Raw genomic sequence first — 27,968 nt, 5'->3', positions numbered from 1 at the left:
CTAGGGGTAGAGTGTACATTTCAAACCCCCAGGGGTTTCACCAATTTTGATACAAGTGGGCAGTGAACATGAAAAATTACATTTTTTTACACAAAAATGCAGTTCTGGCTCAAAATTTTTCATTTTCAGAAGGTATGAAGGAGAAAAAGCACCCCAAAATCTGTGCCCCAATTTCTCCCGAGTACGGCAATGCCTGACATGTGACCAAAAAATACCAGTTGGGTGCATGGCAGGACTCAGAAGGGAAGGAGTGATTTTTGGATTTTGCAGCTCAGATTCTGGTGGAATTTTGGTGGGTGCTATGTGGCATTAGCAAGACCCCCCAAGCACCAATACAGTGGAACCCCCCCACAAGTCACCCCATTTTGCAAACTACACCCCTCAGGGAATTCATCTAGGGGTAGAGTGTACATTTCAAACCCCCAGGGGTTTCACCAATTTTGATACAAGTGGGCAGTGAACATGAAAAATTACATTTTTTTACACAAAAATGCAGTTCTGGCTCAAAATTTTTAATTTTCAGAAGGTATGAAGGAGAAAAAGCACCCCAAAATCTGTGCCCCAATTTCTCCCGAGTACGGCAATGCCTGACATGTGACCAAAAAATACCAGTTGGGTGCATGGCAGGACTCAGAACGGAAGGAGTGATTTTTTGGATTTTGCAGCTCAGATTCTGGTGGAATGAATGGTGGGTGCTATGTTGCACCAATACAGTGGAACCCCCCCACAAGTCACCCCATTTTGCGAAGTACACCCCTCAGGGAATTCATCTAGGGGTAGAGTGTACATTTCAAACCCCCAGGGGTTTCACCAATTTTGATACAAGTGGGCAGTGAACATGAAAAATTACATTTTTTTACACAAAAATGCAGTTCTGGCTCAAAATTTTTAATTTTCAGAAGGTATGAAGGAGAAAAAGCACCCCAAAATCTGTGCCCCAATTTCTCCCGAGTACGGCAATGCCTGACATGTGACCAAAAAATACCAGTTGGGTGCATGGCAGGACTCAGAACGGAAGGAGTGATTTTTTGGATTTTGCAGCTCAGATTCTGGTGGAATGAATGGTGGGTGCTATGTTGCACCAATACAGTGGAACCCCCCCACAAGTCACCCCATTTTGCGAAGTACACCCCTCAGGGAATTCATCTAGGGGTAGAGTGTACATTTCAAACCCCCAGGGGTTTCACCAATTTTGATACAAGTGGGCAGTGAACATGAAAAATTACATTTTTTTACACAAAAATGCAGTTCTGGCTCAAAATTTTTAATTTTCAGAAGGTATGAAGGAGAAAAAGCACCCCAAAATCTGTGCCCCAATTTCTCCCGAGTACGGCAATGCCTGACATGTGACCAAAAAATACCAGTTGGGTGCATGGCAGGACTCAGAACGGAAGGAGTGATTTTTTGGATTTTGCAGCTCAGATTCTGGTGGAATGAATGGTGGGTGCTATGTTGCACCAATACAGTGGAACCCCCCCACAAGTCACCCCATTTTGCGAAGTACACCCCTCAGGGAATTCATCTAGGGGTAGAGTGTACATTTCAAACCCCCAGGGGTTTCACCAATTTTGATACAAGTGGGCAGTGAACATGAAAAATTACATTTTTTTACACAAAAATGCAGTTCTGGCTCAAAATTTTTAATTTTCAGAAGGTATGAAGGAGAAAAAGCACCCCAAAATCTGTGCCCCAATTTCTCCCGAGTACGGCAATGCCTGACATGTGACCAAAAAATACCAGTTGGGTGCATGGCAGGACTCAGAAGGGAAGGAGTGATTTTTGGATTTTGCGGCTCAGATTCTGGTGGAATGAATGGTGGGTGCTATGTGGCATTAGCAAGACCCCCGAAGCACGGTGAAATTATGAACCTAATATTCCATAGATGTGTGGTATAATTTAAAACACTCCTTTATACATAGGCCGGGTTTGTCGGGGCAAGTGTCACACTGGAAAATAGTTTGCTTTCTTATTCCCTTTTTATAGCAAACTTTGCACCTTTTTTGTGTCCTGCCCTTTTTTCCAGTGGAGGGGATTTCATCAGGAAAATGCTGCCCTGGTACAATACGGGGGCCAGTACTAGAAGTACTGGGGCCCTCTGCCTGCTGGTTCCCAAATATTAGGCCCTTTATGACTTCCTCTTGAAAGTGCATAAATGTCCCCCTCTGGCCGGTAGAACGGAATAGCACGTAAGCGTTATACAGTGCCATCTGGATGATATACACGGCCACCTTCTTGTACCAGATTTTTGTTTTCCGCAGGGCACTGTACGGCTTCAGTACCTGATCTGAAAGATCCACTCCGCCCATGTACCTATTGTAATCCAGGATACAATTAGGTTTTGAGGTGTGGGTACTGGTACCTCGTACAGGGACGGAGGTGGTACTGTCTCCGTGAATTGTTGTCAGTATAAGGACATCCCTCTTGTCCTTATATTTGACCAACAACATATTTTCGTTGCATATTCCCCTGCTTTCACCCCTTCTCATTACTTGGGCAATGTGCGTTTTTGGGAGGCCTCTTTGGTTCTTGCGCACAGTACCGCAAGCTGCTGTACCTCTTGAACCAAGGGCCTTAAACAGGGGGATGCTAGTGTAAAAGTTATCCACATAGAGGTGATAACCTTTATCCAGGAAGGGGTGCACTAAATCCCAGACAATTTTCCCACTAACACCTACGAGGGAGGGGGGGCATTCTGGCGGTTCAATTCTTGAATCCTTCCCTTCATAAACCCTAAACCTGTGGGTGTACCCTGAGGTGCTTTCACACAGTTTATACATTTTTATGCCATACCTTGCCCTCTTACTGGGAAGGTACTGGCGGAATTTAACCCTTCCTTTAAAATGTATAAGGGACTCGTCGATACAAATAAATTTTTCAGGGATGTACACCTCTTCAAATTTGGCACTGAAATGATCAATGACCGGCCTGACTTTGAATAGCCGGTCAAAGGTGGGATCATCTCTGGGTGGGCACTGTGCATTATCGGTGTAATGTATGAATTTAAGAATTGTCTCAAATCGAGTCCGGGGCATGGCCATACGGTAAAATGGAGTACTGTACAGAACATCTGTACTCCAATATTGCCTAATTTCTGGCTTTTTTACTATGCCCATATGAAACACCAGACCCCAAAACGTCATCATCTCTACTGCATCTACAGGGGTCCACCTAGCAAATGATGACGTGGGGTTTTGAGCAATAAACTGCTGGGCATATAAATTAGTTTGGTCCACCATTAAATTTATAAAATCATCAGAGAAAAATAATTTGAAAAAGTCAATTTCTCTGAGACCTGTGGAATCAAATTGGATTCCTGGCATGGCCAAAAACTCAGGAACCTGGGGCTCAAAATTGTCTGGTGGTGGGGTCCATACTAGATCAATTATTGGGGGGGGAATCTCAGCTGATCTACGGGGGCGTCTTTGAGGGGGTCCCTCATCAGCAGAGGAGGAAGAGGAGCTTAAGGCAAATCCTTCAAATTCCCCGCTTGCATCACTGGCTGTGTCAGAGTCAGAAGCAAGCATGGCATATGCCTCCTCCACTGAATACATTCTCCTGGATGATTGGGAGGACATTTGGGAGGACATTTGGGAGGACATTTGGGATGCCATTTTTATTTTTGTGTTACCGGTAGTGAAATGTTTCAACACGTGTATAGTGTAGGGGGGGGCACAAACTTTATTTCAATCCGGGGGGTATGTAGTGTGTAGTGTGTATGTAGTGCAGAAAAAAAAAAAATACTTTATACCAATAAAAAAAAAAAAAATGAAGGTGTTAAAAAAAAAAAAAATGAAGGGGTTAAAAAAAAAAAAAAGGAAGGGGTTAAAAAAAAAAAAGGTCCTGCGCCAAAAATTGAGCACAGATGTTGGTCAGTAACGTCTGTCACTGAACAGCGCTCAAAGGCAACAGGAATTTGATCAAAAAAAAAAAAAAAAATAGATCAACCCTGTGCCGAAAAAGATGATCAGTGATGTACGTCACTGATCAGCGCACAGCGGCCACAGGACACCCACAAAATCACAGTGTGTGTAAAAAAAAAAATTAAAAAAATACCCCACAGCACACACACAAAAAAAAAAGGTGATCAGTGATGCGACACTGATTACCAGTGAGGTGCAGCAGGTGCACAACCTTTGGTGCAACTGACAGGTATATATAAAAAAAAAAAACCTCTGTACCCCCAAAAAAGTTGCTGATCACCTCAGATATAGTGATCAGCACAAAAGGCGGGGACAGCAGACACAAAATTTAGCACTCTCTATCACTATCTCTCTCTATCTCTCTATCTCTCACTATCTATCACTATCTATCACTCTATGACACTGCAGCAGCAGCACTGACAGGTATATCTATATATTAAAAAAAACCTGCGCCCCCAAAAAGTTGCTGATCAGTTAATTTATACTGATCAGCACAAAAGGAGGGGGCAGCAGTCAGTTATATAAAAAATATATAGCACAATCTGTCACTATCTCTCTCTATCTCTCTCTATCTCTCTCTATCTCTCTCTCTCTATCTCTCTCTATCTCTCTATAACTATCACACTGCAGCAGCACAAAATATAGCACTCTGTCAGTAGGCCTCTCTCTCTATCTCTCTCTCTCTCTCTCTCTCTATCTATAACTATATCACACTGCAGCAGCACAAAATATAGCACTCTCTGACACTATCTCTCTCTCTATCTCTCTCTATCTCTCTCTATCTCTCTCTCTCTATCTCTCTCTATCTCTCTCTATCTATCTCTATCTATCTCTCTATCTCTCTATCTATCTAGCTAGTACACTGCAGCAGCACAATTTCACAGGAAGGCACAATTATTGAACAGGATCCAGGAAGCAATCAGCAGCGATCAGGTAAGTATTGCAGCAAGTATTCTGGTCAGTATGGCGGCAGGGGGGTACGGTGACCGCACTGCACGCTTTCCAGACCGGAATGGCGTCTGCAGTGCAGTCACCGTTAGTTTAAATCCCCCTCCTTGGCTGTGATTGGTCCGTCGGACCGACGGACCAATCACGGCCTTTGGGGGCGGGCGGGGTGAGGTGGGGTGACACCAGTGTCACCCTTACACCCCGCGGTGATTGGTGCTGTACTTTACAGCACCAATCACCTCTGATCCCGTGTCACCGGCGAACGTTATTCGCCGGTGACACAGGAAAACGCTGTGAATGGCTGTTCACACTGAACAGCCAATCACAGCGATCGCCGACGGGGGGGCGGCATCGCAGCCCCCCCGGGGCATGCACGGACATGTCTGCTGTCAGGGACAGCAGACATGTTGAAACTGTCACCGCGTCTATAGACGCGGTGACAGTTTAAATCCATGACGTACATTTACGCCATGTGTCGGGAAGTGCTTCCCGACCATGACGTAAATGTACGTCAAATGTCGGGAAGGGGTTAAATATATCCACACTGCCATTAGATAGCTACCTTAAATTAAATATGTATCCTGTAACTAATCTGCACGTATTCAATAATCCCTTTACAAGGTTTATCCCCTTCACTTCCACGTTATCAGAGTTTCTACCCTTCAGTGGTGTAGGGTACACACAGTGCACGCTATACATGTAATTTCCAGATCAGGGTGTCAGCACCTGTATTTCCAACTAAATTATTGGAGCTGTGCGTCTGTTACTATTGAACATATGAATCTTAGTTCCTCTCACTGATTGCGAGGGTGCTTCTCATGGGACAATCAATGTACAGGAGCAGGGAACAGGTTAATGTGTTCCCTGTACTCCGCGCTGCACCGGCTCAATACAGAAGGAAATTGCCCTTTGTCATACACACCATCCAATATCTAGACAATCCCCTGGAAAGGTGGACTTCTTTATACAATGTAATTACAGTGTTAGGACTTTCACATCTCCTTCATCGCTCACGCACAAAGGCACATCAGTGTGGGCGAAATAAATTGTATATAAACGTGCCGCTTTTTATTAGCCACTCACTCCGCCTGTCCAGCGTGAGTGAGAGTTTGCTGCAGTGATTACAAAATTTTTCTCACTGAGACTATTGCAGATTAGGGGTTGTGTCTTAAAACACACTATTCCCCTGTCCCTGCTCAGTAGCTGTATCTCTCGGCATCTGCCGCTCAGTCTGAGATACACGCTACTGCCGCTCTTCAATAGCAGCCGGGTTACACGTTCAGTGTTCCCCCGGCTCTCGTAGCGCGTTGGGTCTCTTCCCCTGTACAGGGTTATAGAGTGGCTAATATGACAGCACTAATATATCAAAATGTCACTACTGAATTGGCACTTTAAGGTGGACTTCTAGGCATGAGACATAAACTATATTTCTGGCTAACTACACACACATTGCATTCTCTCTAACTACAGCCTACGATCGTTTCACACAAGCTTTTTCAAGGCATCAACCCGTCTGTTCTCCCTGGCAGGTTTAAATCCCCCGCCCTCCATCATGATTGGATAGTCATCTCAGGTCACGTCATAGTACCCTCCTCCTTCAGGTAACATTGCGGTGTTACTGTATTCTTGCTTCTTTCTGTTACATTATAACCAGGAAACGTTATCTCCTATTTGTTTTCTAATGTGGTTGTTTATATGTTAGGTTGTTTGTTTGCTTGTTCCATTTTTCCTTTGTAAAAAGATTTTATATTCTCTTCTCATTTATATTATCTCATAATTGATATGAGGGTCTATCTTTGGTAATTCCTAAGATTTTATTAGATTGCCTAGTAACCCTATTACATATTTTTCTTTATACAGTCTCCCAAATCCCGTGCTTGTAAGGACAGTAAAATAATGTATAATTCTGATTTCATATATTTTTATTTTTATTATTATTATTGGAGTTCGAGGGGGATCTCAATTTATCCTATGTGGATGAAATTTCTCCCTTTGATAACATCGATGCCATCACTGTCCTAATCCAATCATGTTACAGACGATGATAGTTTCTTTAAATTTATGAATCATAATAACCTTCCATAATTTTATTTGCCTTCATAGTAGGTATATGTCCATTATTTTCTGGGTTGCAAGGATCAGAACAGCGTTATGATCCTATTTGCGCTGTTTTTCCATACATTGGAACTAAGTCTGCTAAACCTTGATGGTTGTATCAGTGCTTGGGTAAATTATATGGAAGTCTAATTGTGACTAAATAGTCAATTTATGTTAACATAAATTGAGTATTTAGTCACAATTAGACTAAACCATCACCACCTCAGCTGGCAGTGAGTTCCATACCTTTATTTCCCTCAACGTAAAGAACCCCTTTCGCCTAATAGTAAGAAACCTTCTCTCCTCTCGTTTAAGTAGATGTCCTCTTGTCTTGGTCACTTACCTTAGGGTAAAGAGGAAGCTCGATGGTCCCTAATATTACCCCTCATGTCTCCTCTTAAATGTCATTTTTCAAGTGATAAAGCCTAACAAGTGCTTTAAAGAGTGGCTATCGGGCAGGTTTATTAAGCTCAGTGAAGTGATAAAGTGTTTGGTTTTTATCACCAGCCAATCAGCTCCTGTCACCTGTCATTTTTCAAAACAAGCCTGTAAATTCACAGTTAGGAGCTGATTGTCTGGTGATAAAAACCAGATACTTTATCACTTTACCGAGCTTAATGAATCTGCCACTGATGTACAATAACAGTGTCATCCCTTGATTCTATGCTGCTTTTTATACATGCTAGTATCCTACTGGACTTATTTGCTGATGCTTGGCATTGAGTACTGCTTCCAAGTTTATAATCAATTTACACTTCTACAGTTGGAGCCCCTTTCAACTTTCACAAGAAAAAGAAAAGAAGTATTCCTGTGGGTGCACTGAGGACCAAATAATAACTATTATAAAAATTAACCTTTAATATTTATCTTCTAAAAGAGTCTCATATACAAGAGACCTGATATCCTTGTTGTGGTGAAATATTAAAAATAGAATGTGAATAAAGAGATGAAAATCTACGTGTAAAGATTAAAAAAGAAGAAAGAGAGACATGCGAATGTGTGTGTGTTTGAGTCTATAATTTTCAATATTTGTACTTTATAATGCTTTTTTCATAGATCTCAAAATTGTAGCCTTATTGCCTTAGGTAAAGAGTCACTTTTTCCTTTTGCACAAAATATGCGTCTACATCAATTATAAGGGTTCACTGGATATAATTTTTCAATAAAGTGAGGAGATTAATGGCTCCTAAGGATCCAGTGAAAAAAGTGGCCTTTCAAGTTCACCTCAGCGTCTAAATGAGTGTGGTGTCTCCTAAGGTAAGCACCCCTTAATCATATGTAAGGGTACATTCAATAAACAACACTATGCAGTATTCCGTACAGGGTACAGATGGCAGGTTTAGTTACCCAGTATTGCTGCGAGCGTCTTATGTCTTTATATACAGTGTCAGGTATAGCTAGTGGAAAAACTATGTAGAGATGCGGTATCCGTATTTAAGCGGTTTATCCGCCGGATTCCCTAGTAACGAAGTGGGGGTACTCAATGGTGTTTTAAAGGTCTGGTATTGTTTAAGCACATCCAGAAGGATTTCTCACCCATGTCATGAGCGGGTTACCGCTGGGATAAAAGTTGTGTGCATATATCCATGCCAGCCTAATACACCGTTTTTAATGATCTTGTGCGATCTGTATATATTGTCATATATGACAGTAGTAGTACCTCTAATTTCTACCCGTAATTATAGCGGTTTTACCGCCGGGTTTCAGACAGTCGCTCCTTCTACAAGTAGTTCCCACATTAATACTGTAAATAATGTCAGTGATTTAAATATATCCACACTGCCATTAGATAGCTACCTTAAATTAAATATGTATCCTGTAACTAATCTGCACGTATTCAATAATCCCTTTACAAGGTTTATCCCCTTCACTTCCACGTTATCAGAGTTTCTACCCTTCAGTGGTGTAGGGTACACACAGTGCACGCTATACATGTAATTTCCAGATCAGGGTGTCAGCACCTGTATTTCCAACTAAATTATTGGAGCTGTGCGTCTGTTACTATTGAACATATGAATCTTAGTTCCTCTCACTGATTGCGAGGGTGCTTCTCATGGGACAATCAATGTACAGGAGCAGGGAACAGGTTAATGTGTTCCCTGTACTCCGCGCTGCACCGGCTCAATACAGAAGGAAATTGCCCTTTGTCATACACACCATCCAATATCTAGACAATCCCCTGGAAAGGTGGACTTCTTTATACAATGTAATTACAGTGTTAGGACTTTCACATCTCCTTCATCGCTCACGCACAAAGGCACATCAGTGTGGGCGAAATAAATTGTATATAAACGTGCCGCTTTTTATTAGCCACTCACTCCGCCTGTCCAGCGTGAGTGAGAGTTTGCTGCAGTGATTACAAAATTTTTCTCACTGAGACTATTGCAGATTAGGGGTTGTGTCTTAAAACACACTATTCCCCTGTCCCTGCTCAGTAGCTGTATCTCTCGGCATCTGCCGCTCAGTCTGAGATACACGCTACTGCCGCTCTTCAATAGCAGCCGGGTTAAACGTTCAGTGTTCCCCCGGCTCTCGTAGCGCGTTGGGTCTCTTCCCCTGTACAGGGTTATAGAGTGGCTAATATGACAGCACTAATATATCAAAATGTCACTACTGAATTGGCACTTTAAGGTGGACTTCTAGGCATGAGACATAAACTATATTTCTGGCTAACTACACACACATTGCATTCTCTCTAACTACAGCCTATGATCGTTTCACACAAGCTTTTTCAAGGCATCAACCCGTCTGTTCTCCCTGGCAGGTTTAAATCCCCCGCCCTCCATCATGATTGGATAGTCATCTCAGGTCACGTCATAGTACCCTCCTCCTTCAGGTAACATTGCGGTGTTACTGTATTCTTGCTTCTTTCTGTTACATTATAACCAGGAAACGTTATCTCCTATTTGTTTTCTAATGTGGTTGTTTATATGTTAGGTTGTTTGTTTGCTTGTTCCATTTTTCCTTTGTAAAAAGATTTTATATTCTCTTCTCATTTATATTATCTCATAAATGATATGAGGGTCTATCTTTGGTAATTCCTAAGATTTTATTAGATTGCCTAGTAACCCTATTACAAATTTTTCTTTATACAGTCTCCCAAATCCCGTGCTTGTAAGGACAGTAAAATAATGTATAATTCTGAGTTCATATATTTTTATTTTTATTATTATTATTGGAGTTCGAGGGGGATCTCAATTTATCCTATGTGGATGAAATTTCTCCCTTTGATAACATCGATGCCATCACTGTCCTAATCCAATCATGTTACAGACGATGATAGTTTCTTTAAATTTATGAATCATAATAACCTTCCATAATTTTATTTGCCTTCATAGTAGGTATATGTCCATTATTTTCTGGGTTGCAAGGATCAGAACAGCGTTATTATCCTATTTGCGCTGTTTTTCCATACATTGGAACTAAGTCTGCTAAACCTTGATGGTTGTATCAGTGCTTGGGTAAATTATATGGAAGTCTAATTGTGACTAAATACTCAATTTATGTTAACATAAATTGAGTATTTAGTCACAATTAGACTTCCATATAATTTACCCAAGCACTGATACAACCATCAAGGTTTAGCAGACTTAGTTCCAATGTATGGAAAAACAGCGCATATAGGATCATAACGCTGTTCTGATCCTTGCAACCCAGAAAATAATGGACATATACCTACTATGAAGGCAAATAAAATTATGGAAGGTTATTATGATTCATAAATTTAAAGAAACTATCATCGTCTGTAACATGATTGGATTAGGACAGTGATGGCATCGATGTTATCAAAGGGAGAAATTTCATCCACATAGGATAAATTGAGATCCCCCTCGAACTCCAATAATAATAATAAAAATAAAAATATATGAACTCAGAATTATACATTATTTTACTGTCCTTACAAGCACGGGATTTGGGAGACTGTATAAAGAAAAATTTGTAATAGGGTTACTAGGCAATCTAATAAAATCTTAGGAATTACCAAAGATAGACCCTCATATCAATTATGAGATAATATAAATGAGAAGAGAATATAAAATCTTTTTACAAAGGAAAAATGGAACAAGCAAACAAACAACCTAACATATAAACAACCACATTAGAAAACAAATAGGAGATAACGTTTCCTGGTTATAATGTAACAGAAAGAAGCAAGAATACAGTAACACCGCAATGTTACCTGAAGGAGGAGGGTACTATGACGTGACCTGAGATGACTATCCAATCATGATGGAGGGCGGGGGATTTAAACCTGCCAGGGAGAACAGACGGGTTGATGCCTTGAAAAAGCTTGTGTGAAACGATCGTAGGCTGTAGTTAGAGAGAATGCAATGTGTGTGTAGTTAGCCAGAAATATAGTTTATGTCTCATGCCTAGAAGTCCACCTTAAAGTGCCAATTCAGTAGTGACATTTTGATATATTAGTGCTGTCATATTAGCCACTCTATAACCCTGTACAGGGGAAGAGACCCAACGCGCTACGAGAGCCGGGGGAACACTGAACGTGTAACCCGGCTGCTATTGAAGAGCGGCAGTAGCGTGTATCTCAGACTGAGCGGCAGATGCCGAGAGATACAGCTACTGAGCAGGGAAAGGGGAATAGTGTGTTTTAAGACACAACCCCTAATCTGCAATAGTCTCAGTGAGAAAAATTTTATAATCACTGCAGCAAACTCTCACTCACGCTGGACAGGCGGAGTGAGTGGCTAATAAAAAGCGGCACGTTTATATACAATTTATTTCGCCCACACTGATGTGCCTTTGTGCGTGAGCGATGAAGGAGATGTGAAAGTCCTAACACTGTAATTACATTGTATAAAGAAGTCCACCTTTCCAGGGGATTGTCTAGATATTGGATGGTGTGTATGACACAGGGCAATTTCCTTCTGTATTAAGCCGGTGCAGCGCGGAGTACAGGGAACACATTAACCTGTTCCCTGCTCCTGTACATTGATTGTCCCATGAGAAGCACCCTCGCAATCAGTGAGAGGAACTAAGATTCATATGTTCAATAGTAACAGACGCACAGCTCCAATAATTTAGTTGGAAATACAGGTGCTGACACCCTGATCTGGAAATTACATGTATAGCGTGCACTGTGTGTACCCTACACCACTGAAGGGTAGAAACTCTGATAACGTGGAAGTGAAGGGGATAAACCTTGTAAAGGGATTATTGAATACGTGCAGATTAGTTACAGGATACATATTTAATTTAAGGTAGCTATCTAATGGCAGTGTGGATATATTTAAATCACTGACATTATTTACAGTATTAATGTGGGAACTACTTGTAGAAGGAGCGACTGTCTGAAACCCGGCGGTAAAACCGCTATAATTACGGGTAGAAATTAGAGGTACTACTACTGTCATATATGACAATATATACAGATCGCACAAGATCATTAAAAATGGTGTATTAGGCTGGCATGGATATATGCACACAACTTTTATCCCAGCGGTAACCCGCTCATGACATGGGTGAGAAATCCTTCTGGATGTGCTTAAACAATACCAGACCTTTAAAACACCATTGAGTACCCCCACTTCGTTACTAGGGAATCCGGCGGATAAACCGCTTAAATACGGATACCGCATCTCTACATAGTTTTTCCACTAGCTATACCTGACACTGTATATAAAGACATAAGACGCTCGCAGCAATACTGGGTAACTAAACCTGCCATCTGTACCCTGTACGGAATACTGCATAGTGTTGTTTATTGAATGTACCCTTACATATGATTAAGGGGTGCTTACCTTAGGAGACACCACACTCATTTAGACGCTGAGGTGAACTTGAAAGGCCACTTTTTTCACTGGATCCTTAGGAGCCATTAATCTCCTCACTTTATTGAAAAATTATATCCAGTGAACCCTTATAATTGATGTAGACGCATATTTTGTGCAAAAGGAAAAAGTGACTCTTTACCTAAGGCAATAAGGCTACAATTTTGAGATCTATGAAAAAAGCATTATAAAGTACAAATATTGAAAATTATAGACTCAAACACACACACATTCGCATGTCTCTCTTTCTTCTTTTTTAATCTTTACACGTAGATTTTCATCTCTTTATTCACATTCTATTTTTAATATTTCACCACAACAAGGATATCAGGTCTCTTGTATATGAGACTCTTTTAGAAGATAAATATTAAAGGTAAATTTTTATAATAGTTATTATTTGGTCCTCAGTGCACCCACAGGAATACTTCTTTTCTTTTTCTTGTGGGTGTTTATGTCTATATCTAAGTAGTGGGTAGCACCCCTCAGACCTTGTTTGGGTAAAATACTGGTTTCTATCCCATTGAGGAAATTTTCTGATGGTAGAGGACTTTCTACCAACAGACTGGTGCGGGAATTTTTCTCTTTGTGTGTACCCCTTTCAACTTTGTTCCTTAGTTCATGCCTCACCATGGCTAGCCATGGCTATCCTATTGTTCTCAGCAGCAATACATAGAACAATACAGTAGGGGATTAGCATAGTAATCCTATTACTCACTTAATCCAATTAACAGGCTAAATGAGGAGGGCTCCATCCGTAGGTCCTTTTCCATTTCTTATGCTCCTAACTGTACCCCATTAAGATTGTAGCTAGCACACTGATTATTTCTCCCAAATTGCATAATCTTACATTTGTCAACATTTAATTGCATTTAACATGGGTAAATCCTGTCCTGTTTTAATCACTCTGCACAATTTTGTATCATCATGAAGATGGACACTTTGCTTAATATCGCATCCTCTATGTTGTTAATAAATAAGTTATTTATTTATTTATTTACACTTTCTTATATAGTGCAGCAGATTCAGTTGCGCTTTAAAATTGTATTAGGTACATTATGGGTCGGGAGTGGCACTGGAAAACTAAAATGGGTTGGTATTCACGTACCAAAATTAATGGACCAACATAATTACCACCCTTGGTAAATCCTGAGGTGGTATCTGGTTGGTGGTGCTCCCAAAAAAAGGGTCAGCGTTGCAACTGAAAAAGTGGAGGTCACTAAGTGACCAGAGGGAAGGGTGAACAACAAGGTTTTTGGGGCACACTTTGACAAATGGTAATGTATGAATTTAAAACATAGCTTTTAATATATTGTATATGCTAAAAAATGGGTACGTATTGACAAATAATAGATCACACTAAATTAATACAAGAGAAAAAATATATATTCCTCTGTAATGTGATGGTCACACTTTTGACGGCGAAATAATCAAACATAAGAGTAGGGCTCCCCAAATTGTCAGTTTAAGATGGTCAAGAACAAATCTCTTATTGGTTCTCAAATGGTGATCATATTAATTATAGAAAAATGACAATCAATAACAAATAATGGATATAAGAGGAGCCGACAGGTCAAGGACGCTTTGACAGCGCACCCCTGCTGATGGAATATATTATTGTCCCCGGTGCAGAATATGTGACACAGGTAGAGTGCTACCTCCGCGAGACAGAGATGTATCTGCTGTCCAGATTATTATACAGCTACTGGTATTCCCAAATGGTCTCCCAAAATGGTTCTGACCAGACCAATCACTGCTTAGCTTCTGAGTGCGGGATGGTATTCAGGCGGGCCAGTGATGTGTGGCCGTATTAAATCTCGGATGAGAGTACCCCCATGTCTCTTAGTAGGAAGCTAAGATGTGCTTCTGCTTTTTGACCAGTAAAATCCCAAAAGACCTGTTGCAATCACGCATTGCAGGTGAATTCGGAAGTCCAAGGGCAAATAAGAGAGTCACAGAAAATGAGTGATGATATAAGCATAGAGGTGGATATCAAGGACCCCCTTCTGCTTTCTGCCATCTACCTGGGGAATCAAATGGCAGGTGAGAGTGGTAAGGGCCCCAGATGAATCCAATCCGAAAGAGAGAGTAAATACAAAAGGGATTGTGTTGGAATGTACCCTAATCTCCGATGGAGAGCGGTGCAGAAGGTGTCAGTACCGATGTATCCGAAACACCAAACTGAACCGAAGGGAGAGTTTTGCTGAGTGATAATGGTTGGGCCACCACTAGCTGATGATGGACTGATGACCTATTTGGTCAATCTCAGATGCATATATTGTATCCTGAAACATTCAACAGATAATCTCAGAAATAGATAGAAAAAATGGACAATATATGCTTTAAAATTGTAGACAGAAATAACACAAACTTGGTAACAACAGACAGACTTGGAGGGAAGAGGACCCTGCTGCAAGCTTACAATATATTTAACGTCTATATTATAAATTGAAGAGTGTGTGTGTGTGTATGTCTGTCTGTCGCATTGTGGAGACACCATGCCACTCAGAGCCACCAGATACAGCAACAAAGTACCTCTGGACCCGGCAGTGTGCACCTCGATGCTGTTTTTGGGAAATTTTCCTAACACATTTTAAAAACACCATGGTTCAATTTGCCTTGATTGATGATCTGGGAAAAAAGACCAACAATCTAAAAAACAGATGACGAAGGAACAACACACCTGTTTTCATTGCTTTCATTGACTATGAATGCAAACACATTCTAACATTATGGCGGAGGCTTTAAACAATTAGGAATAATTGGGGATATAAATATACAACACCACACACACGTACACATTGGGGGTTTTATGGTTGACTCACAAGGTTGTCTCTGATCTGCAGAACATCCGCTGATATCAGCTTCCCAATACCCCTGCGTCATCAGGAAATTACCATGGGAATGCCCATCATGCTCATGGGAATGCCCATGAAACACTGGGCATTTCCATAGGCAATTTCCTCAGCCCGACTCCCCATGTCCCTCTGTGCCCCCCGCTTGGACTCCCATGTGCGAGCGCTGTGGGTGCTCACACACCGCGGCTGCACATGTTCATAAAAACCTATGTGCATGCACAGTTGCAAACAATCGGTCCCCTGTGTGAACGTGCTGGAGACCAAATGCATTAGAATAAGCCCCATTGTACACACACACACATACAGTACAGTACATCACACAGCACACCACATATGCACACACAGCACACTACACATACATATATACATAGCGCACCTCACACACTTACACATTGGACAGATACACACACACACACATACATATCACACCTCATACAGTTCAACACACACCCAAAAACAGCAGTGTGTTTCAAATAACAACATAACACCTGATTTCATTGCTGTCACTGAGGCCCTTATTCAGATCTGATCGCAGTACAAATTTGTTCTCAAAATGGGCAAAACCATGTGCACTGCAGGTGGGGCAGATGTAACATGTGCAAAGAGAGTTACATTTGGGTGGGGTGTGTTGAAACTGAAATTTTAATTGCAGTGTAAAACTAATGTAGCCAGTATTTACCCTGCACAGAAACAAAATAACTTACACAAATCTAACTCTCCCAGCACATGTTACATCTGCCCCACCTGCAGTTCACATGGTTTTGCACATTTTGAGAACAAATTTGGGTACTTATGTAGTATCTGGGCTGCCGATTTTCTGATTGTATGCCTTACCTTAAGGCATACAATCAGATGCGATTCGACACGATTTTCGGCAAAATCGCATCGAATCACATCCGATATCGCATGCGATATCGCATGCGATATCGCATGCGATGCGATTCGATGCGATTTTGCATAGGATTCAATGTTAACAAGGTCCTGTTCATTTCCGACTATCCAAGTGGGCATAGAGTTGATTTTATAAAGCGTGGCGAGTGCAGCGAGCCACCGAGCCCGAAGCATGGCGAGGGGACGTGGAAAACATTATACGTGATCCGCAGCCGCTCGCCACGCTTCAGGCTCTGTGGCACGCTTTATAAAATCAACTCTATGCCCACTTGGATAGTGGGGAAATGAATAGGACTATGTTAACATTGAATCCTATGGAAAAACGCATCAGATCGCATGCGATATCGCATGCGATTTTTCCGACCCGATTTTAATATCGGGCACCCAGTTTGACACAGCATAATATTTTACAGCAATTTTGGAAATTTAGAAACCCCCACGGTTTTCCCGGGTATTGTCCGGTCAGCTAGTAAGTAACATTTAACATAAGTAATTTGCTCCCAAACATGAAAAATGGGCAAAAACGGTCTTTCAGGCAAGTGGCTAAGGGGTCTATTTACTAAGTCTTGGAGAAAGATAAATTGGAAGGAGATAAACTAGCAACCATGCAGATCCTAACTGACATTTTTCAAACATATTGGTTGATACTTGTCTCTGTCCATTTTATCTCTTTCCAAGACCTAGTAAATTTACCCCTAAATCTGTTAACCTAGGAGATGCCAAAAAACTAATTTTGCCTAGTAAATGATATTTGCTGCCATCCACTAGACCAGTGGTTCCCAAACTGTGTGCCGTGGCTCCCTGGGGTGCCTCGGGACACATGCAGGGGTGCCGCGGCTTGGTGGTCTAGGACCAACTCAAATTATTAATGGTTAATTATTTATGAGCAAAACCAGTGCTGGTAGCTGGCAATCATAGAATGTGTACCAACAGAAGCAAATCCTGCCCTTTACCACATAACTGCCACTAAGAATCGCATATAAACCCAATCTAAATAAAAAAAAAATTGACCTAGGGGTGCCGTGAAAAAAAGTCTGATTCTCTAGGGTGCCGTGAATCAAAAAAGATTGGGAAACCCTGCACTAGATGCATGACAGTTGGTGAGTTCAGTAACTCTGATCAGTTGCAAGTGAATAATTCCAGGATAAACATGACCAAATAAACTATTGCTTTGCTGAGCTGTAAAGAAGACAATAACAAGATATCTGTTATTTTGAGGGGCGAAGTTGAGAAGTCCTTGCTTTATATCAGTCCTGCTGTGAAAAATGTATATATATTAATGTACAGTAGATATGTTTTAGAATAATTTGTATTGGCTTGTACTGATGTAAAAACTATTCAGTAGATGTGGTTTCATTTAGTACCTGTGCCTCATTACAGAATATTTCTCAGGAAACAAACAGTCTTGAGATCCTGAGCTGTTCATGAAGCAGCTTAATTGGATAGGAGGTAATGAGGTGTGACCCTTTATGCCATGCAATTTGGTGAAGTAATAGAGAGATGGAGGAATAAGACTATATAAAAGGTTATTTATTGAATCATGCAGACATTTTGCTCTTCAGGAAAGGTAATACAATTGACACTATGTACCGCAGGTCTAAATTTGCCATCATTATTGTTTACTGAAGTTAAACTATATATTACAATTTTAAATGCAGCAAATGTAACAATTGTCCTTATTCAATCAAAATCAAGTAGCAATACAGTACACTGGCATAGGAATTTCTGCATGGTTTATCCCTTTAGAGTACTGACAATAATTTATTGAACACATACAAAGCTCTTTGGGTCTAGTTTATAAAAAGTGACACATTATATATGTATTTATTTATTTATTTAATTATTAACTGTGTTTTTTTTTTAACTTGGAATACTGGAATCGAGAATAACCTTTCATTTTCTATTATATTACTCCATATAAAGATTTTGCAGTAGCAGAAAAAAGGCCACTCCTCCAATAAATCTACACAGATGCCTTTTGCCAGGAACCTTGGTCTGATCCATGGCATAATGCTGCCAATTTTTCCTCTCTCTCTCCCTCTAGATTGCAAGACTGGAAAGACAATCTGGATCACAAATATAGTATGGACCATAGGCTGAAGGCAATAAGGACGTGTCTTGCTATTGTAACCTCGGTCTCTGCTTCTATCCGGTACAATATACATTATGTTCAGATAAAATGTAGCAATCAATGTCCAGTGATTGTTCTTGTTTATAGCTGACAATTGCTCTAACCTGCATCTGTGACTCTGTATAATGACACGTCTGGGTTTGTCCTTTACTCTTTCCAGATATCCCGTTATTGCTAAATTTTTAATGTTATGGTAAAAACCGGATCTAGGGCCTAATTCAGATCTGATGGCATGGCAAATTTGTTCTAAAATGGGGCAAAACCATATGCACTGCAGGTGGGGCAAATGTAACAGGCAGATAGAGAGCTATGGGGCATACACATTTCTAAGCGATCTGACTAGAAAAATGAAATCTATACAGTACTTTTCAAATTATTTCAATCAACATCTTTGTGAGACCTCTGAGGGTGATGTTGAGGTGGGCGGTGCCACAAATAGCTTTCCTCATGGTCCCACACATGCTGCACAGTGACACTGTATACAACATTGTGCAGTGGAGGCCATTCCATGAATAATGTAATCAGAATGCTAACTGTCCGCTTGACTGTGGAACTGAGCAGTAAAGCAGATACTGTACTGGTATACTCTTCTAGGAGAACAGGAAAGCTGTCTTGGTACTTGTGTATTTTGGCGGCGCCCGATTTCAGCAGCGTACGATGAACGTATCGTATCGCATGCCATGTACCCGATGGCATGCGATGCAATTTTGACCCCCTATACAATGAAAAATGGTATAAGCACCCTAAAGGGTGCTTTTGTGCACCCTTATGGGTGCTTACAATGTTAAATGCACCCCCACGCCACCCCCCCACTATAAACGTGAACCCGAAGCGTGGCGAGCGCAGCGAGCCCGCGAGGGGCGGCGGTACGCATCCTACGACCTTTTCATACCCCCACTATCCACGTCGGTGTGGAGTTGAGAATAGATTAGTGTGGCGAGCGCAGCGGGCCACCGAGCCCGAAGCGTGGCGAGCGGACGCGGATACCTTCACAGGTAAATGCGTCCCTTCGCGGGCTTCACAGGTATCCGCGTCCGCTCACCACGCTTCGGGCTCAGTGGCTCGCTGCGCTCGCCACACTAATCTATTCTCAACTCCACACCGACGTGGATAGTGGGGGTATGAAAAGGTCGTAGGATGCGTACCGCCGCCCCTCGCGGGCTCGCTGCGCTCGCCACGCTTCGGGTTCACGTTTATAGTGGAGGGGTGGCGTGGGGGTGCATTTAACATTGAAAGCACCCATTAGGGTGCTTAACATTGTATAAGCACCCATTAGGGTGCTTATACAATGTTTAATCGCATCACATCGTATGGCATTGTATGCCATGTACAATGGCATACAATTTGAATATTTTATGCCATCGTACACTAACCAACGAAATCGTGTCGCATCGCATACCATCGCATGCGTAATGGTATGCGATGCGATGGGCGCCGCCAAAATACACAAGTACCGCTATCTTAAATTTGCTAGTTTACTGAAATCGTAGAGAAGGCATGTTGTCAGATATGCTACAGAATATGAATACTGGCAGGGGACCCAGAAAAACTGTCAGGGGAGGCATACTAGGTGAAGAGGGGATCTCTTTTGCTTCTGAGAAAGTGTTTGTGATGTAACAACAAGGTTTATCTTAAAGTTATATCACCACTAAATTCCTTTCATAGGCGATAGATAAACACATCCAAATGAATACTCCTCATTTGGATGTGTTTATCTATCGCCTATGGAAAGAATTTAATGGTGATATAACTTTAAGACAATCTTTTAATCACTTTAATGGTGATTTATTTGATGGGAACCACCTGAGCGCTGGAGAACAGTTCTTCTACCTTTTGTATTATTTGCTGCTGTTTGGTGTTATTGGATGGCACCTTAAGAACTGTATATCTAGCTGCTAAACGGTGTTTATATAAGCGCACCCATTCACAAAGTCACTCTATCTTACATGTAACAACAAGGGACAGACTGATTCTGGTTGACTCGCAGCTTACCGAGTCCCAGAGTGCCCACCTCTCCGCCTCACTGAAAAAGCGTGTCTCCCCACTGCCGTATCCCTTCGCAACCATGCAAGGGGATGTAATATGAAAACAAATCCCCTTGCATTTCCCACAGCAGGAGAAATCATTCAATGTTTGATGACCATCAAATGATTTCTCCTGGGCTCGAACTATAAGTCAGTGGAGAATGACTTAGACATGCGGGCTCCAGACCGAAGAAAGGATGGGCGGCTGACATCATGTGACATCACCTGCCAGTCCCCGGCACAGCGCATCATGGAAGGATTTACATAGGAACGCTCAGCGTTGGCATGGGGACACCATGAAACGCAGGGTATTCCCATGTCAGAGTGCCGCCACCACCCCCGTCTGCTCTCCCATTCCCCACTGTGCGAGCGCCACACCGACAGTGCAAGTCAGCGAGGGCGCTCACACAGAAGCACTACACATGCTCATAATCGATTATGCGCATGCACAGACTACAGATCTCCTGTGGGGAATGTTGCAAGTAGAGAAAAGATCTTAATGGTGCTAAGTGCATTTGAAATGGGGACATATCAGCATGGCATGCCAACTGTTTATTATCACTTAAGAAGAATTCATCTCCATTCCAATTATCCATGACCTTATCTGTAGTTTTCCTGCAATGAGAAACTTATAAAGAAAATGATTCTTCCTGTGCAGACATGTTCTTCATTAGGTATTCATTATAAATGTAGGAGATCACCTGGTCTGGAAGATTTCTGTTTGTTTAGGAATATAATCAATGTCATCATCCAAATTTTTTTAAACCAGACTCTTGCCCCCTTTGTCACTTCTTGCCCCTTTTTCTACTCCAGCTTCCTGCCCCTTGGGCCTCTCCAGCCTATTGTCTTTACAGGCCAAATCCTCGTATGCCAATCCAGCCTCATGACACCCCAGAACCCTACCCTGTGTCTTCCAGTATACGTTTTCTGTGTCCATCAAGCTTCTCCTCACTCAGAATCTCTCAGCCTCCCCTTCACTCTATGTGAGCCTGCCCCACTCTGTTTCCTTCAGCCTCCCTTAGCATACCTGTATCACCCAGCTTCCCTCTCTATGGGCCTTATTCTAGTTCACTCTTTCTGACAAAATCCTTCTTAGATGGACAAAACCATGTGCACTGCAGGTGGGGCAGATGTAACTTGTGCAGAAAGAATTAGATTTGGGTGGGGTTTTACTTCAAAGTGAGATCTATATTGCAGTGTAAAAATAAAGCAGCCAGTATTTACCCTGCACAGAAACAAAATAACTCACCCAAGTCTAATTCTCTCTGCACATTTTACATCTGCCCCCTGCAGCGCACATGGTTTTGTCCATCTAAGAAGGATTTTGTCAGCAAGAGCGAACTAGAATAAGGCCCTATGTCAGCATCCACATCTGTGTCTCTCAATCTCCCCCTTTGTGTCTTCCAGCCTATATTTTTTACCCCTTTCTGTGTTTCTTAGCATCCCTCTAAGTCTCATCACTATCTCATTAACCTGCTCCTGTCTCTCATCAGCCTCTCCTCATGATTTTTACAGCCTCCTCCTCTGTCTCTCATTGCACACACACATATACAGACTCACTCACCTTCATCCATCAGTTTCCTAACTTTCGTTTTAACCCACAGACACCCAACCATTGCTGCTGCTTTGAGCCACTGCCAACTGGCCACTGTTTTTGACAAGTAGACACATAGGGGCAGATTTAATTACGCTTGGAGAAGAGATAAACTGGAGATAAGGCAAAAGGAGATAAAGTGCCAGCCAATGAACTGTGTTTGAAAATGACAGTTGGGAGTTGATTGGCTGGTGCTTTATCTCCTTTTGCCTTATCTCCTGTTTATCTCCAGTTTATCTCTTCTCCAAGCTTAATAAATCTGCCCCTATGTCACTTCACAAAGGCCAGCTCAGGACACTCAAAATTAAGACTGTGCAGGGAGGTGTGCATGTGCAGAAGAGCTGTTAGATGTCATGCCATGTGCAGAGCTGTGCCAGGTCCTAGTACCCACGGCAGCTGTCAGAACATGGCCGTGCAGTCTGATACTTTCCTGTATAAGCGGCAGTAAGATCACGCCAGGCTCCGCTTTGCAGTGTTACTGCTCAGCAACATCACACTCTCTTAGGGTTAGATGTATCAAGCTTAAAAAAGAAAACAGAGAGTGATAAACAACCAGCCAATCAGTTTGTTCCTGTCATTTTTCAAACCCAGCTTTTAACATGACAATTAGCAGCTGATTGACTGATGGTTTATCACTCTCCATTTTATCATTTTTGAAGCTTGATACATCTGGCCCTCAAGCAGTGGAGGAAGGAACTGAGGGGACTCACTAGAGCATGCTCAGTGCTGTCTAAAGGACACAGTAAACCAGGTGAAGAGCACCCTAGTCTCCAGCAGAAGTAACATCTATAATTTGCATAATATTAAATTATACAGAGCAGCTGATTGGTTGCCATGGGTCACTTCTCTTCTGGCTCACTTCTACTTCCTAATCTCTGCTTCATACATCTAAGCCTGAGTCTGGATAAACATGACCTCTAGACAGGGCTTGATTAAGGTTCCAAGTGCCCTAGGCTAATACACATGTATCTCCCCTTTTAATGCTGCTAAACACATACAGTATGTTTGGGACTTGCCATTCACACTGGCCATGAGTATTTAATGAAGGTTATAAAACTGGAATGTATGATCTAATGATTGTGGTGTGTGAAAGAGGCTTTGGCTTTAGGCTGGCCAGTTGGCATTGTAGGACAATGTGCATAGAGTAATGGTTACATCAGTAAGTACAGGTTGTGTGCAGCTCTGAATTAGACCCAGTGGTTGCAATGTCTTATGACTAACAAGGCATTATTTGAATAATCATGCTTTATATGTAGAGCAATGCTGTGTGCCCATAGACATTTTAACACATTACCAATGTCATTTTGTGCTTCAAAAATGAGGCCCAGTATAACTATAGCCATTCCGAACTCAATACAGTTGAACATTTTATTATTTTGCCCCAGGGCATTTGTTTGGTTGCTGCTATGAAGTACAATTCCCTACACAGATTATGTTTTTATGCAACAAGCTGTCTGCTCCATCCTGTATGCTTATATTAAAACCTTTTGTTGTTTGTTAAAAAAAAGATTATGAAAAATAAAAAAAGGAGCTGGCTACAAATCCCTGATACATTACTTTGACAATTTTCTCTGTGGGGATGGAAATAATGTGTATATAAACTTGCAGGAAATGTCGGAATTGGTTTACAAAGCTATTTGTTGATAATTTAGTAGAAAGAAAGAAGGAAGACTAGTTATTCACCTTACATTTTCCTGGTTTAAATTGAATCCATGCTAAGTATAGAATTCTAATGGTAATGTAAGGTTTGCTTAGCATATTGAATTGATTTTAGATTGTTTTTTCAAATCATTTGAAAGCTGAAATTTATATAATGGGGCTTATATAAAGTTGGATACACATCTTTTTAATTGTGTAGATTAAACATTTCTATACTGCATGTAAGCACTGCATACAGAACCATATCATGCCTTCCAACAGTCCGTATTTTTGAGGGACAGTTAAGATTTTTTGTCACTGTCCAGCATCCCACCCGGGGCCAGCAGTATCCCGCGGTGGAGGGTGCAGTTGGGAGTCCCCCTGTCACAGCTGTGAATAGAGGCTGTGCGCATGCACACAACATCTATTCACAGGAGATGGAGGGACAGGGGGCATGGCCAGGAGCTCTCAGAGCGCTGGCCATGCCCTCCCCCGGTTTGAGACTGTATACAGTATATCTGAAGTATTGTATTACATAAGCTGTACTTTGTTTGAGTACAATAAAATAAATTGGACACATTACCTCAAGGCATTAAAGTAAAAAAACTGTACATTCAATATGGATCTTTTTTCAGTGGGGGAGGTTTATCTTCAGCATCTGGTTCATTTGTTGTTTCATATACTTTCTCTATTTCTCTCATGTACTCTCTCTCTCTCTCTCTCTCTCTCTATATATATATTATATATATAGCAGACAGACGGCGTCAATCGACTCAAATAAAGGCAGGATACCAGCAGTTGTAATCAACGTTTCAAACCTACTTTATTGGGTTCTTCTTCAGGATACAAAATACAAAGCACATAAAACATACATTTATACATACTATCAGTACCGCCCCATACGGAAATTCCCACCGTTCACGGCTCTCCATGGTCACGCACTGACGTCAGACCATGCGCGTCATTGCGTCAGCGTCACGGCGATCCCCGTGTGCCGGACCCAGCGCACATTACTATGGCAACATATAAACAATACATCATAATACAGAAGCCAGCAATAATATACTGTGACATGATCATCACACAACATCAACATGCTCATAATAAAACATACATGCTTCTCTACATAATGTTGCTCAGTACTGAACTGGAAATTCATCAAGTATAAAAGTTATACATAAGTAAAAAACTTAAACAATACCCGTAATACATAATTTCCCAAAACAATAGAAAAGGAAAGACAAGTATATATATATATATATATATATATATATATATATATATATATATATTTATATATATATATATATATATATATATATATATTTATATATATATATAATAATAAACACCACATATATAAAACTTTAAAGAAGAGAATAAAAAATAATAAAATATAAGTGAAGGATGCTGAATTATTAAATCCGATGTACAGGTTAACTGCACTTATGCTCAGGTATTACACCTGCAGAAAAAAAAATATTTAATAAACAGTATATACACTAAAGCAACAAATAAACTATTTGTTGCTTTAGTGTAAATGCTTTTTATTAAATATATTTTTTCAGCATATTATATGAACAGTTCACAGGTATTCTGTAACAGGGGAAATAGGAAGATTTTTCCTTTTAATCAAAAATCCAAAACAATTTCTCCAGAATGGAGTTTTGCCACAATTCAAATAGAACGTCCAATAAGCATTTTTTATATAAAAAAACACAAGTGACACAATTACGGTGTAAGGATCCAACAGACAGTTTATTGGACAATCAGAACTTTGCCAGAGTGTAATGGACCACATAAACCGGATGTGCAGTATCAGAGTTCCAGAGCTGGAATAGTATATATAGTATATATTAGTATATTTATTATATATTTACATACTGTATCAACAAAATTATATATCTAAACAGGTAATTGACTATGTAAACATATACGCTTGGAAAACAGATCATCACATAACTAACACACAAATCGATATTAATATGGAAAGTGGCTTAGTAACGAATAAGAGTATTACAATTTAAAGGGGAGAGAAGGGTGGGAGAGGGAGGGATAAGGAGCCCATCCATGTAAACAAACTGTCTGGAAGTCAGTTTCAGAGCAGAATAAGTAAACACAATTACCTAGTGTAACTCAAGTAGGAAAGGGAGTCTTTGAAAAGGAGCCAAGGAGTCCACATGGTACTGAACACTTTATGGTTAGAGGCTCAGGATAAGGTCAAGTCGTCCATGGCCAGAACAATGTATCTGTGCTCACTTCCTGACCTATGATTTCTTTAGTCAGAGAGATTACAGAGGTCCAGAAGGGGCATGGTATGGTACACTCCTACCAGATATGGAGTGGGGTGCCTGCAGCTGAGTTACATCTCCAACATGAGGCAGGCACTCCCGGGAACATCTTAGATAATATAGGGGGGCATCTGTACTATCGGGTTAAACTGGGTCTCTACTACTGAGTAGCTGATCGAAGAGGGCATAGTAACCTGGAAAATCTTACTCCAGTTTCCAGGGTCCATCTGTATACCAAAGTCCCTCTCCCAATCTGAGGTAAAGCATGGTAATTTGGAGAAAGTGTCTTCTATAAGAAGTTTATAGCCTGTTGAAGGGAAATGTTGAGCATTATAAAAAAGTGGAGTGAATGTCAAGGAAGAGATATACAGTCTTTTTCTTATGGACTTCCATATTGTCAGCATAGGCCTACAGTTGGGTGTGCAACTGAGGGAGGGGTCTGGAGCCAAGAGATCCCAACCATAAGAAAGTACCTCAACGCCAATCACAGAGCTAACTTTTATGTTTTGTTAGTAGCTGTAAAAAGTTGGCTGAGATCCCGGTTTAGCATTACCCCTAAATATTTAAGTCTTGAGGGGTGACATGAAAAGGGAAAGGAGTCCACCAGGTTTTTAACAACTGTAGGAGAAGTTCTGAAGTTAACTGCTGTGAATTTGGAATACCAGTAGTTAATTTTAAAGTGTGAAAGGGACCCAAGTTTCTGAAATTCAGAGACAAGGTTGGGAATTGAGGGATTGGTCGGGACAGCCAGAAGCTCGTCTGCAAAGAAAAGCCAATTTATATTCATGTCCATCTATCGACAGTCCCATAATGTCAGGGTTTAATCAGATTGCCTTAGCCAATGCCTCCATACATAAGAGGGCTCCCCTGTCAGGTGCCATTAGAGATCTTAACTGGGTCTGAGAGGATATCATTAATATTTATATAAGCTATGTGATTTATGTACAATGTTAGGATTCTATTAAAAACAAAAGGACCCAGACCCATGTGAGTTAGCACCTCCCTCATGAACAACCAATTTATCCTGTCAAACGCCTTCTCTGCGTAAGTTGAAATAAGGATAGCTACTGTAGCTTTTGCTCAGTTGAAGCAATATGAATTAAATCAATCACTTGTGGTGGTGTTATCCCAGGCCTCATGTCCCGGAACAAAGCCCACCTGGTCAGAGTGGATTAATGCACGGAGAAGGGTTTTGAGTCTGTTTGCAATGAGTTTAGTGTATAATTTGACATCAGTGTTCATGAGAGAGATACAGATGGAGCCCCTGCCATCCTTGGCCGGGGCTCGCCAGACCCTCCCCACTGGCGAGCACCGGCGGCAGGGGCTTCACTGAACTGGGACACGTGTGTGTCTCACACGTCTCCTGACGGTGGCAGGCTCTGTTCCCGGAATAGTGGCATACGTACAAGCCACTTCCCAAACGGCGGAGAACACTAACAGCCGATTTGTGTTCCCAATATCAGATCTAACGGGTACACCTTAGATGTGAAATACGGCACGTGTACTACCAGAAGGCCCCGTAGTCTGTTATTATTTAAGACTGTGCTACACACTGCACAATATCTGTGCAGATACTAGGCGGCAACGGATTCAGTATTGAATCCCGGCGGTCGGGATCCCGGCGTTCAGAATCCCGATGCCGGAATCCCGACAGCCGAAATGTCGACAAGGGGGGGACGTGGATCGCCCCCCCTTGCGGGCTCGCTGCGCTCGCCACGCAGCGGGCCCGGTGCCTCGCTACGCTCGGCACACTAATTTATTCTCCCTCCAGGGGTGTCGTGGACACCCCA

The sequence above is a fragment of the Crinia signifera genome, chromosome 2, assembly GCF_055691185.1.
Source record: "Crinia signifera chromosome 2, ASM5569118v1, whole genome shotgun sequence".
Classification (NCBI taxonomy): domain Eukaryota; kingdom Metazoa; phylum Chordata; class Amphibia; order Anura; family Myobatrachidae; genus Crinia; species Crinia signifera.
This window is presented reverse-complemented; position numbering follows the sequence as displayed.